This window comes from Pinus tabuliformis, chromosome X (genome assembly GCF_031772625.1).
Source record: "Pinus tabuliformis cultivar Carrire ecotype Pingquan chromosome X, CPIR1, whole genome shotgun sequence".
In the NCBI taxonomy this organism is placed as follows: Eukaryota; Viridiplantae; Streptophyta; class Pinopsida; order Pinales; family Pinaceae; genus Pinus; species Pinus tabuliformis.
In genome coordinates this window covers 118,528,808-118,541,373 of record NC_142308.1, presented here as the reverse complement: position 1 = coordinate 118,541,373, position 12,566 = coordinate 118,528,808, and positions in this window count along the sequence as shown.

The following is a 12,566-nucleotide window of genomic DNA, read 5'->3' as shown; positions in this document are numbered from 1 at the left end:
CATCACGTCCAATACCATGGACCGAAAACCATCGCGTCCAAAAAAATGTGCGAAAATCATGCACAAAACCATAGGTGGGTCCACCCAACCTAACATAGGGTCCAAAACCAAAATTTTCTATGGCACTGCCCCGGACCCTATAAAGTGGGGTTACGAGTGCCCTTCAAACCCCTTGTTAACTACGTGGAAAGAATATAACACAACCCAACAAAAATGAGGCTGACGGGCCCACCGTCAATGCCTTGAAGGGCGTTGGACTAAACCTGGCAGCGCTTCCATGCGAAGCACTCCACCTCTTTCCTGATGGAGTAATTGCAGAGCTAAGGGCCCGTGAGCACCGTGCCCTCCAAGTGATTAGTGAATAGAAGATAAACAACAGGCAGATGGCCCTACAAAGCAATGCTGCCATTGTCGCTGTGGCCAAGGCAACCAGCCAGAGCAAGAAGATCATACAGGTTGCGGAGGAGGCCTATAGAATGGTCCCAGAGTTGGCCATTCCTAAGGAGGAGCCAGTCGAGGTCCACATCCGCAAATTGGCCATAGGGGTGCGTGAAACTCAAACAGAGATGGTGCAGGTTCAGTTGGAGCTAAACCTATAGATTACAAAGCTCCAGTTGAGGGCCCAACCTTCAACACTGCCAGAGGTAAAGGAACAATGAGAGGCCGCTATCACAGAAGCAGTCGCGGTGGTGGAAAGTGTAGTAGCAGACTGCACACAGTTGTTCGAACAATCGTTTAAGGTCCTGACCAGCTTGCAGGAGGACCCAAACATCTAGAGGCTAGAGATGGAAGTGTGCAAACTCCAATAATGCTATGATGAAGTTAAGGGAACAACACAAATCATCGTGCTGACACAGAGGTTAGCCAAGCTGCAGGAAGCCAAGCAGCTGAAGGAACAGGTGGACGCAACACTGTATAAGGAAGCAGTGCTGAAGGCATGACTAAATCCTTGGCTGGAGGAAGCTTATGCAGTCATAGGAAACATTGAAGACAAACTTACAACTCTGCAAGTGATGCAACAATAGCTTCATGCTGATAGCGCAGGGGCAGTAACCGAGAAAACAATTGAAGATGAGAAGTAGACAGCAGCTCAGTGCACACTCGAAGTTGCGGTCATCAGGGTTGAGCTGGACGGGCTTCACGCAAAGATATCCATGCCTATTGAGTGACTCGCGGGTGAGTCACAATGTTTGTGTTGGGGGCGTGTTGGGAGTGTGATCCCCCAAGGGCAGTTTTGGAGCTGAAAGCCCATTTTAAGTCAATTTTTGTAATATAATTGTAAAGACTCCACATTTTGTGGTCGCGGAGTGCGAAGGTGTTATGTGTCAAAAAGGGTAGTCTGCCCTTAGTTTTGTAAAGTAAAGTTAGCTGTAAGAGACCTACCCATGGTCCGCAGACCATGGGATTGTATAAAAATAGCTAAGCTCTAAGTAGTCTAAAAAAGGAATCGAACACGGAGTAAGGTCATATATTTGAAGCAAGAAGTCTAAGTCTTGGGTCGTAGTGTAGATAGAGGCTCTGCAACTGAACGCACAGAAGCCTAGGGTCGAAGTCCGCAGCTGAGTGCGCGGACCCCTGCAACTGTGTGCGTAGGGTGAACAGAGTCTGTAACACTTGGAAGATATTAATAAAAGGAGTTATTCTGCAATTTCTGCGTATTTGTTCTGTTGATGGGTTTGGATATTTTGTGTATGAATTTCCTTTATTATGCTTATATGATGTACGAATGAATGCGATTACATTGAATAATGAACGCGATTATGAATATCTGCTTTCGCGGTAATAACTTCAAGTATTTGACAAGATAAGAAAACCACTTAGGATAAGTGAGGAATCTGCACGGCACACTGCCATAGCAGCACGAAAGTACCTAAGCCATAGGTTAGGGCTACGTGAAGGTTGACTGTATACTTTCACAAAGGTATCGAAGGCTGGAATAGAGGGTTTGTCTTACAAGCCCTAGAGCGAGACCACCTGTGCGAAGGCAGGGATAGAAGAAATCAAACGACATCACAACCATTTGAGGGTGCAGAAAGTTGGTTCCAGCATCCCCCCATACTGCTTCGGGTGAGACTTCAGTCCGCGCTCCAGGGGATGATGTGGAAAGGGCCAGTAGTGTAGGGATTTGTTTGGCTAATTAACGTTCAACCTGGGTTAGGCCCCCCATAAGCCAACACTAGCTTCGATCACTATTATTAGAACTTGCCTTGTCAGATAACATAAGCCAAGGATCCATGTAATTTATGCAACATCATCTAATCACTTTATTCAATAGATCAACATGGTATTGAAACATATGAAACCATAACATCATATATAGGAAAACAAATAACTCTTTTTACTAATAGAAATGGAGTGAGTTACAAAAAAAAAAAGGTGTTGATCCTGTAAAAGTTCTCCTCCAAGTTGACTTGTCATTTCCTTGTCACAAAGTGCATCTCTAATCACCCTAATGAATAGAAAGATATCTCTCACATCAGCAGCATAAGGGTAGAATTAGTCTTCAAAATCCAACCCCTTGCTTATGGATGGCAGTGAATATATAGGTGAAGGAGGTAGTTCATGAATTATTATCCTTTTACTATTTAGGGCTTGAGATCCACTCATGATGGGAGGATGAGATCAAGGGATAAGGGATAAAAAATCCAAGGTAGTATAGGATAGGATTTGATAATTTTGTCTGAGGTAAATGGTTACAACAAATCCTGGAAGCTTCTAGAAGAAGAGGCTTTGGGATTCTCTCTCTTTTTCCCAAATTTCTAGAACCAACACAGGTGCATAGTAGAGCAACCTATAGGTGATTAACGCAGGCCACAATGGAGAAACCTAGTAGTCAACGTTGTCTAGTAGGACCATATGTGACAAAATGGCCTATAACAGATTTCCCCCTAAAGTGAAAAGTTAGAAATGATAGTTGATGACTGAAGTGCTTTACCTTATGAAAAGTCAGGATCAAGAACAATCGACGAGATTGTCATATGTTAGAATACATTTATATCATGATGTCTTTACTAAGGGAGGCATACCCATAATTAGCACATAAGCTAACATTACATGTATAATGATCAAAAGCCATGTCCACAGATGAATGATGGTGGACCCATGACTAGATGAATGCCTATATAATCATAGCCATCATACATTTTGATCTTGTATTACTCCTGAAATTGCAACCTGAATCGATGAAACTAGATCTAAGGTCTTCTATCTCGTTCACACAACCAACCAATGTACGAGTCTAACCATGTGAATCAATGAGTTGGAGTCAAACATGGTAGACACCACTTGATTGCCGACCAATGATGTAAGTCATTAATAGATGTGAGAGAAACCACTGATGATGTTAATGGGTCTCAAGGTACTCTAGTACAATCAATATGGTGTGAATAAATGAGTTGATGTTGAACACCATATGGAATCTTTTGATTGAAGGTCAATGATGAAAACCTATCACCGAAAGTGTGGAAACTTTCCATTGATGTATGCAAGGACCAAGGTACCATGGGGTGTTTCTAAGTCAACTTTTTGGATAATGAGCTGATGTCATCAGGAAGCAACCCGTCGCAGGAGGGCCTTGATGTATCCCTCATCAACGAGACAAAACGGGTATGATGATTCGAGATAGAATTATCAGAACGATGTTGATACAAAACTGGATTAGGAAAGGTAGACATTGAATGCAGGCTTAAGAGTATTGTATCATATATTAACTGAATAACTTCTCTTGAACACAATGCTAATACTGAATGGAGTTGGCAACATTTACCCAAAACCAAAAGCGGAGGCTTTGAAACTTCATGATAAACCAAGAGGAAAGCATATTTCCCAACCCAACAGCCATGGAGATGAAGTGGAAGAGTGTCATGTTCAAGAGCGACTCATTTCCATTAGAAAAATGGAATTCATTGTTTTCAAAATTTCCCCAACCATACTAGTCAGTACCTCTTTATTTTTTAACAATCTTGAGGAGGATAACATATGCTTGATTTGTAAGTCCATCCTTTAGATGAATCCCTTTGAGAATATTTAACAAACCCAGAGAAGGAGTGATTCGGTCCCGTCATGAATGACGAGTCCATCATTGTTGGATGTTTTAACGAGTCCAGCCAAGGTAAAACTTGACATCTTTTTCATGTTTAGATAGTTTTAAAAATAGGCAGAAAAGAAAACTCCAGATGTTCCTTTTCATAGATAGTCCCTTAGGTATGAAAAGACAAAAACTAATACCCAAGAGAACTTCTTAGCCATGTTCAACTAAGGTATTCCTTTTTCATAGTTAGTTTATTTGAGTTCGGAAAAGGGTTAAACTTACGCTGAGTAGACATCTTTTCATTTACTTTAATGAGTTTTAAAAGACAAGTGCTCGGCAATCTTTTCATATTTTGGGAGTCTGAAAAGTGCTAAAAGAGAACTCGTCCTAGACGAATGAGTGATATAAAAGGATATAAATTGGTTATGGTCATGATGGAACTGCTCAAAACATGTGGAGGTCAAGAGATTGGCCAATACAAACACTCATCACAACGGTTCCTCGAGAAAGGATAAAAACCAAGTGAAAGAGTATGATCGGCCAAGAAGATGGTGAAGATGGAATGAGAAATCAAGGCTCATCTAGTAGAAACAAGCTGATAAAAAAATGGAAATCATGAGAGGTATGATGAGAATGATAATGGTTTCATTTTTGTACACAAGCTTGAAACATAGGAAACTATGCTTGAAATTGGTTTCATTTTTACACAAGCTTGAAATAGAGAAAAACTATGTTTGGAATAAGTTTGCATATCCCCAACATAATGACTCAAATCGAGGTACATTCCCCCTAATATTTATTGCATTCGCTTAAGTAGACTATTGCTTACTAATTGTAGGATGGAATGAAGGTTCATTTACGAGATCAAGTGAAAGACTCGACTGCGAATTTACGAGATCTAATCAAAGACTTGAATTGGAAGGGGATCTGTTTCATTTTTTAATGAGATCGACACAGGTAAAGAACTATGTTCTTGACATGTTATTTCATTTTTTAACGAGCTTGACGCACGGAAAGGAACTCTGCTCTAAAAATTTTGTATCATTTTTTAACAAACTTGACACAAGAAAATGAACTCTTCACTGAAAAACGTGTTTCTTTTTTAATGAGCTTGACAGAAGAAAAGGAACTCTATTATGGTGCCTTGATCATGGCCTGCAGAAGGCCATGGATTCCAATAGGTTTTCATCAGATGGAAGAACAACGCTCTGGAAGGGATACATATCAAGGGATCCAATGAAAATATCAGGCTCCAATGCCCCTAGTACATGATGCACTACATCACCTACTATATCATTAGTAGACACGGGTATGGAACAGGTTGCCATATAATTAACCTGTGGCAGGGAAGATACCACTTATGTATTCAAAATGCTCAAGGAAGTAGGATGATTGGCAGTCAAATCAGGACCAACAAATGAAAGTTGATCGATAGCCAAAACCCTTCCACCATGCGGGAAGTGCATCACTCGAAAGAGTGTGGATACAACAACGTTCATAACATAAACATAGTCTTGCCCTAGGCGAAAATTGAAGTCCAAAGGGTCTATCAAAACAATAACATCAATACATACAAGTTTTTCTCCCAAAGTAACAGGAAACTGAGGAAGGATCCTAAAGGGTTGACTCGTTCTTCTCTTAAAAGCTAACAAATTTGGATCAATGGACACAAGATGTGGGGAGCCCAAATATTGTCAAGCAGTGGAGGATAAAAGACTAACATAAGCTCCCTCATCTATAACAATGTGATGGATGTTCTTATCATAATCCTTTATTGTGATCTTAAAAGGCATGTAAGAATGAAGACAAGGTTCTTTCGATCGATTCCAATCAAATCCAATGGCATGTTTTCTTGGAGGGGGTTTCATGGAAACGAGAGAAATGCCCCTTGTCCAGTAGAATCAGAAGAAATAAGAAGAACCCGAGAGATATTATTCCCACTCTCTATGGGAAAAGTATGATTGACTGAAGGCAGAATTGAGTCAACCATTTTCTCAACCAATGGTTGGTCGGGAACAAACTCATGGGATTCACGTTCAGAGAGAGTGGGATTGACTGGAGATGGATTATGATCAATCACTTCATCAACTAGTGGAGGATTGGGAGAAATCTTTCGATAACCAGTCGGAAGACGAGGCTGAGAAGCTGTAAGGTTTTCCAACACTTTTGAGGCTTCATCCATATAAGGACAAAGGTGAATAGGATGATTCCCTTCACATAACTTACAGGGAAACTTAACTTTACCCTTTTTCCCATGGACCTTACTATCACTAGGTGATGGTTTATCACCAACATGATCTCCAAAGGCTGATGACAAAGGTTGATGTGAGCCTATGGAACACACTTCTAATCTCTTGGGAATACCAAGACAATATCTTAGAAGGTGATCACCCTTACAAATATTACAAGAAAATTTAAATTTATAGGGCTCATTGGAAGGTTTCTCTATACTAGTTGCATCCATAGAAATGTTTGCTTGGTTTCCCTCCTACTTATTTTTCTTCTTCTTCTTCCTCCTCCCTTTCTTCTTCTTCTTAGCTTCTTTTTTACTAGAATCAATACTTTCACCATGCAAGGAGGAAGAAAGAGATGAAGAAATAATAGGCGAACAAGGCAAAGGGTCATCTTTAGGATCAACTTGAGGTGGATATCATTCAGGTGGAGGAGGACTTGGTTGAGGTGCATTTTGGACATTCAAAACCATAGTGATCGAAAACAACCAAACTGGCAAACCAATGGTAAATATGTGAAGGGATAATGTTGCCATATAAGGAGCACCAATATTTCCAAAGGAAAATGACCAGGATTACCATTAGAGGGGTTTCCTTGACTGGTGGATTTAGGAACTGTTTCCATTAGTCTCTGTTGGAAAATGTAACTAGGTTCGGTCTTCATTAAATGTATTTGAGTCATCTTATAATCTACTTGTCAAAAGAATAAAGAAAATTACTATTATTATTATTGTGACTTATTAAAGCATGGGTTTGATGCTTGGGTCACCATGTTTTATGTCAAAGTTGTAGGTTTTAACCTCATACAGAAATTACCTACATACGCATTCTAAAAAATAGAAAATAAACAATGGTGAGACCATAAAACATAAAACAAATATACATAAAGATTTTCCACTAGATCTGAAAACCAGGACTACCGGATTGATTTTTCATTATATTCCTTTCAATGTTACAATACATATATATACATGTTGAAGCATCCATAAACCCCAATATATTAACCCTGGATTATAACATAACCATAGTTCCGTTGACCGGATCTACAAAATACCATGGACAAAAAACCATCATGCCCAAAACAATGTGCGAAATACAGGAGGAGCTACTACCCCCTCACATGTTGGGTAGCCGTGAAAAGAATATAACACACACCAACAAAAGTCCCCATTGAGGACTTCTAGTATTTATTCTAAGTCAATAGAGTCATTGTACTTTTAAAGAGACCCTTCTTGGGCTTTTGAATCATGTAAAAAGGTTTAGTATTGAGTCAGCATTGAGTCAAATATAATTTATGTATCCTCCACATCAAGTCAGCCTAGAAGAGATAAAGGCGGCCTAAGGACATCAATTCAACCTCCCTTGAAGCCTATAAATAGAAGCAAAGTCGAATTCATTTGGAGCATCTCATCTCAAGCTAGTTTGATATCTTTAAGGAAGACGAATAAGTACGAAGTGAGTCTAAGGAAGCCAAAAGAAGAGTGAGTTGGGTGGAGTCTAAGGAGAAGAAGAAAAATGAAATTTTGGTGCCTCTCTCTCTGTTTCTTGCCCTAGTTTGGGAGATCGAAGTCTTCGAAGTTTCGTTGATGCTGAAAGCTGCTACATAGTCGAAGTTGTTGGAAAGGAGGTCGAAGGTCTAGGAGGTTGACTTGGTGTGGAGGGAAGGTTTGGCCTTTGTTTAGGGTGAAGATTATCAAAGAATATTGTTGAAAGGAAGATAATTTTGAATGGGTTTTCCACTCGAGGGGGGTTTTTCCTTGGCATAGTGCCTACATCTGGTGTCCATTTTTTTATGTGCTATTACTTTAGTAATTGCTTGATGAACTAAAAGAAAGAATATATAAAGAATCATAATAAAAAATCAAGAACATAACAAGTAACTATCAAGAATAAGAAAATATCTTTGCCTTTATGATTTTCCAACATGGTATCAGAGCTTTGGTGAAGAAATAAGAAAAAGGAAGTCTCAAGCACCTGATCAAGAAACCATTCAAAAGGATTATCTCAAGGAAGGATTCTACTATATTCAAGGAAGATGTATAACACAGTCAAGGGAGAGAACGAACTTGAAGTAGCCTTAAATTATAGATCTTATAAGAAGATGATTGATCTCATCCTTGAAAAGAACAAAGTTCTTGACTTGGTCAACGGAAAAGTTCAGAAGCCTACAATTGACTCCAGTGATGTTGACAAAGTAAAATTTAGAGAATTAGAATTGGTGGCCATGACTGTAATGGTAGAAGGAATAAAGGACAATCTTGTCCCATTTATAGCCAACATCAATCATGCTCAGGAAATGTATGAAGCCTTGTCAAAGTTATTCACTATTAGCTTGCAGAATGAAATAAGGACCAAAAAGATAACTAAAGAAGATACAATGGCCTCCTTCTTTATGAAGATAGCAAGAATAATAGATAATATTTTGGCCATTGATGAAATTATTCCAAACAAAGAAATCATGATCACTTCTCTATTAGGATTGCCACCTACTTGGGGTGAATTTGCTGGAGGTCTTAACAGTTGGAAGGAAGCTCCCACTTTTGAAGAACTATGGAATGTATGTAGTCAGGAAGAATTGAGGATCTCATTAGTTTTCAATTCTGGAGATGTTTCAAATGCCTACATTGCACAACATAAAGGAAAGAAATCAAAAGGACCAAGGAAGAAAGTTGACATCTCTAAGGTATAATGCTATCAATGTCATAAGAAGTGTCACTATAGGAGTAATTGTCTCGAAAATCCAAGAAACAATAAGAGAGAAAGAGATCAAGCCAATGTTGTTGAAGAGGAAGACCTAAATAAATCCAAACCTGAAGAAGCTGGCATAAGGGACTTACACTACTAAGTATTTTTCTTGTAGCCTTAGATATCTTATGATATATTTTTGATGTTTAGAATTTATATGTTTTAACATGTTAGGCCCCTATACTGCTAGTGTAGCCCCTTCTTGTTATTTTTTTTTTCTCGATTAAGACTAATTCTATTAAGGAAAAATATTGTACAAGAGGATACATTTCAGAGATGCAGAGAACCGGCAACCGGAAATGATAAGACTATCAACCTTGGTTCCGGAGAAGGAAATAAGCAAGCAAGGAGCTACAACGAGTCACTGGTCACTTGAAGAAGTAGTGATTCCTACCCTGAAGGGGTAGGGGCGTCAACACGAATCTTTTTACCTTTCCTTTTTTTGACTTCCACCCAACCATTTTGGGGTGGATGAGCAATAACAACTTGAAGATTGGGTTCCTCCACAGGAGATCCCTCCTTTTCTGAATCAGAGGAGGAGGAAAAATGGACACGTTTCTGAGCAATGGCTGATTCAGTGGAAGGCACCAGACCATCTGTGGGAGGGGCCTCGAAATGAGGCGACTGAGGCAGCTCTTCATCACTATCTTCATCTTCAGAGCTGGAGGGATCAGAATTCTCGACAGGAGGAGGAGAACAAGGAGCCCATCGTTTAGCCTTGGGCTTGGAGACGTTGGCCTTGTTCTTTTTTGCTGGGCGAGATGGGCATGTATTCTGCAAATGCCCAGATTGGTGGCAATGTCGGCACCTAAAAGCAGTATTCTCGTAATCCAGTATCTGGGTCCATACGAAGTCGTTAATCTTGAGATTGATTTGTTCTGGAAGTCCTTTGCTCAGGTCTAATTCCACACATATTCTTGCATATGAGTAGAGACCTTTGGATTCCCGCCAAAAATCACCATGAATGAAGCTGCCCAAGGTGTCTCCTATGGCTTTGAAGACACGAGTACTCCATAGGTGGGCAGGCAAGTTTGGAAGCCGGATCCATACAGGTGTCTTAGTAATGACTGCTGTAGCTGGATCAAAATCTGGGAACCAAGGAGTCAAGAATAGTCCTGCTGTTCCCATGAACCAAGGGCCTTCTTCTAAGGCCTTTTCATAGTGCTTACTATTGTCAAATAAAACAATGAAATAACCTTTCGAGCAAAAAAAGATCTTACAGTGATGTGTCCAGTTTGCATGGATCCATGCATAGAGATCCTGAGATCTCGGCCACAATCCATTGAATCTGCAAATGATGGCTCTTTCTGCAAAATTTTGAAGATGGGAAGCCAGATCATCATGCCTGAGTTCAACAAAGGGAACTTCTTCCGCCTTGTCCACCAAGAAGGCTTTGGATTTAAGGGCTTCCGGGGGTTTGGGGAGCTCAGAGTGAACAACATCTTTGTATGAGAAAGGCTGAGAGGAGGAAGACTGTCCCGCTGCACCTCCTCTCAAACGGAGGGTTACCACTACAGAGCTGTTCCTGGAAATACTGTAAGCAGAGAGGGAAAAAGGATCTTCAAGTTGTTTACCTTGAAAGAGGAGTCGCTGAATACTTGAAGGAATCCCCATTCTGCGCTCTAGTTTCAGTTTGAGATCCTGCACCCGATCTGAAGGGCTGACCCATTGCATGATGGTGCTACCTATGGGCTGGGAGATCTGGATTTGAAAGGAGTCAGGTGAGGGCTTTGAGCTTCCTTGAGCAGATCTGCCATGGCCATTTCCCCTGCAGGGGAGCAGACCTGCAAGATCTTGGCCAGGATGTGAACAGAACTCTGGATCTGGCCAGAGCGTGGACTGTTCTTCCTTCTGGGTGACTGGATCTGGCTGATCTTTGTCAGATCTGAAGCCATGACTGTGCTTCGGAGGGCGAGAGGTTTCCCCAGATCTTAACGGAGGGCGAGTGGTTTCCACAGAACGAAACCCCAGCGCTGCTACAGAGACGGAAATATTGAGCCCGGTCATGTCTGCAATAAGGCTGTCCACATCCTGGCCATCCTCCAGAGCCGAATCGAGATCCTTCAGGTTAAGCGCGTCAGCTGACGGAGGAGTACTGTTGAACAGCTCGCGCGAATCCCGCGAGGCATTCCCTTCAAGAGACAATGCCAAAAGCTCCGTCAGTATGTCGGTCTCCAGCTTCGAATTCCCCGTGTTGAGATCCCAGACGGGAAAGATATCATATTCATCCTCGGCTTCTCCGGCTGCGGCCATGGCAGAACTAGGGTTTTCGGCCTGCAAAAGCTTTTTTCCTGGAACCACCGTCAAACTTATTCTTCCCATTTGAGGTCAGCTCGCTTACATCCCGTAGCCCCTTCTTGTTATTAGTGAAACCTCCTTATTATATTGTTGTGCCCATGTAGTCCCCATATTGTTATTATTGTGCCCCATAGAAGCCCACTATTATTATTGTTGTGCCCTTACAATATAATTGTTATGTAGGCGTTGATTATATTGTGACCCCTTAGACCCCTATATATAGAAACGAGGTCTTGTCATTTGTATTGTCGGCCAGATAAGTCCTTCTTGCGGACAAGACCGACCTCCCTAGTATCTAATGATATCTAGCGACAAGCAAACCAAACAAATTCTATCTTTCTCTAAATATACAATTTATAAATAAAGGCAAACAGGTGTTTTAGGCCTACCTTGGGTCCAATGCTAGTTTGTGGAAGCCACGCTCTGTTGATCCAAATGAGCTCCCTTGTAAAGAATCTGCAAACACAAACAAGCACACACATTAAATAGCACCCGAAAAGCCAATATAATAAAGCATATTTATCATGATGATCAAGGAATTCATGAAACAAATCATATAAGACAATCTATTGAGAAAAATGAATCTGATTGTATTAACTTTAATCAAAGAATAACTTTACAACCTTGATGCCTTGATGTTGTACAAGCTCCTCCCAGGGTCTAGCAAGAATCTCCTCTACTTTGACAAGTTTCACTCTCTTCCCAATGAAGCCAAAAGGTATGTAATCTCTCCTCTCAAGCTTAACTAGGAAGTCTTAATTCCAACAGCATTTACCCTTAAAAATGTTCAGCTTCTAACCTCCCTAACAACCAGCCTAATGCCTTAATTTATAGTGCAATGGAGGGAAGTTACTAGGTCCACCTTCAAAGGGATAAAGCCCTCCTTCAAAGGGATAAGCTCCTCTCATCAAGGGATTAGCTCCTTTAGTTATGGGATGCATGAACCACCTAGGAGCGAACCATCCACGTCAAGATTCCTTCTAGAAGCATCCAGAATTAACCACAAGTGAGTTTTTAAGAATAAACTTGCGCCTTTTTGACTTTCACAGGGGTCCGCACCCACTCCTTTAGAGACAGAGCGGGCAGGTCCGCAGGTAACATGACCAAGGGGTGCAGGACCGCAGGTAACAGTAAGAGAAAGTGTAGAACCAGAGCTTTATTGATTTTCAAAGACTTTCTCTCATTTTTAAAGCTTGACATGAAGAGCTGAGGTTTGAGACTTGCTAAGGAGGACAGTATGAGTGATGATAGACCCATACTGA